Below are 2,185 nucleotides of genomic sequence, written 5' to 3' on the forward strand. Positions count from 1 at the left end.
TTAGTATCTCCCATAATGCAAAGCACATCTCCTTGTGGACATGTATAATGCTATGCATTAAGGGAAGGGCCACTACCCAGACCGGTTTTGACCTGTATTGAATGTTCAAGTACAGGTCAAACTTCAAAAACTCAGCGTTGTTCCCCTCAGTAACAGGCTCACCCTGCCACTGAGAAGAACTCTCAGCGTTGGCTCTACCACGTGGCAGGCTCACCCCACCACCGAGCAGAACCGCTCATTTGCTCATATGTCATTTGAGGGGTAACAGCAACATCCGTGCCACAGTTAACTTCATGGGCTGAAACCCGATTTCAACCTTTATTGAGGTCTCGTCAGTGGGAGCCAGACCCAGAGGTTGTGATACTAAGGTGGAAGCAATGGAGAAGTTATATTTACCTATATAGCATTACCATTCATTACCCCCCCCCCCCCCACACACACACCTAGGACCTGGGTGACAGCAACAGCCAAGCCTCAGTTAAAACTTCATGGGCTACAGCATTGCCATTCATCACCCAAGCTTCCAACCCGGTTTCAACCTTTACTGAGGTCTCGTCAGTGGGAGCCAGACCCAGAGGTGGTGACTAAGGTGGAAGCAATGGAGAAGTCATATTTACCTATACGAGTTGCCAAAAGGTGTCTGACCGTATTATTAAATTAATAATAAGGATTTAGAGAAAGATGTTGGAAGTTTTTTCCACTTGGTTAGATATAATAAATTTAGTTTAATACCACTACCCAGACCGGTTTTGACCTTTATTGAATCTCGTCGGTGGGAGCCAGACCCAGTGGTCTGGAGTGGTCTATCTACAGTCCTGAAGATACTTCAGGTGCAAACTTTGTTTGCTTACACTTGGATAAAGGATTAAACTAAATTTATTATAGTCTAACCAAGTGGAAAACAACTTCTAACATCTTTCTCTAAATCCTGAGTAATTTAATAATAAGGTGAGACACCTCTTGGCAACTCGTATAGGTAAATATGACTTCTCCATTGCTTCCACCTTAGTATCACTACCTCTGGGTCTAGCTCCCATTGACGACACCTCAATAAAAGTCAAAACCGGTCTGGGTAGTGGCCCTTCCCTTAATGCATAGCATTATACATGTCCACAAAGAGATGTGCTTTGCATTATGGGAGATATTAAGACAAGGAGTGATAAGCACTTGGTCCACCTTTACACGAGTTGCCTCAGTCCTGAAGTTACTTCAGGTGCAGACTTTGTTTGCTTACACTTGGATAAAGGATTAAACTAAATTTATTATAGCCTAACCAAGTGGAAAAAACTTCCAACAGTGTAAGATCATTCTGCCAAAATATAAGACAGAATTGTGTTTTGGTAGCATTGAAATTCATAAGATTACTTTCCCTGTTAGAGAACAGTGTTTAAAGCAATGGTTAAAGATTTTGAAGCTTGAATCATTTGATCACTATAAGATTTCTCAAATAAAGAAGAGAAATGGAGTGTGTCATCACCATAACTATGGATAGGATTTCAAGTTACTGAAAGATCATACATAGTGGAATCAATCCACTGTGACATATAAAGAATGACCAAAACTGATAAATCAGGCAAAGGACAGAAGGGAGCTCATAAGATAGTAGCTTTGTAAGATGACGCTGTGCAAAATTGGTAAAATTCTTTAGAAAAGTCAAGAGAACAACCACTCAAGTATCTCCAAACTTTTCCAAGGCGTCCAAAAACTTCAATATTAATAAAGTTTTATATGTGAATTTTCCTCTGTTTTTATATATCTTTTGATTATGCCAACTCATGGTATTTCATTATTGAAATGAGCCTTAGCAAGAGTCCAGAAGGTTCGAATGCCATTTGGACAGGAGGCAAGTTTTTTTTTTTTTTTTTTTTACATTGTCTGGTCATTTTTTACATTGGAACTGTTGTTGATTTAAAAAAAAAAAAAAACAGACAGTTCAGGCTGAATGAAAATAAAATATAAAATTTCAGCAGATATGATTAGCAGATCCTGAATTTTTTCTTTGATTTCTTTTAGCAGACTTCTTGGAGAACCAAATCTGGATTGTGGTGTGTAGGGGGGGAAAGAAGAGTAATGAAAGTCTTTATTCCAGAAAGCATTATTTCAGTTATTCAGTTTGAGAAAGTATTTGTATCAGCATAGTGGAAAGAGTAATTAAACCATGCAAAAGAGTGTAGAAAATCTAGAG

Source organism: Typopeltis vanoorti, chromosome 17, assembly GCF_054136105.1.
Source record: "Typopeltis vanoorti isolate ZY-2024b chromosome 17, IOZ_Tvanoo_1.0, whole genome shotgun sequence".
Lineage (NCBI taxonomy): Eukaryota > Metazoa > Arthropoda > Arachnida > Uropygi > Thelyphonidae > Typopeltis > Typopeltis vanoorti.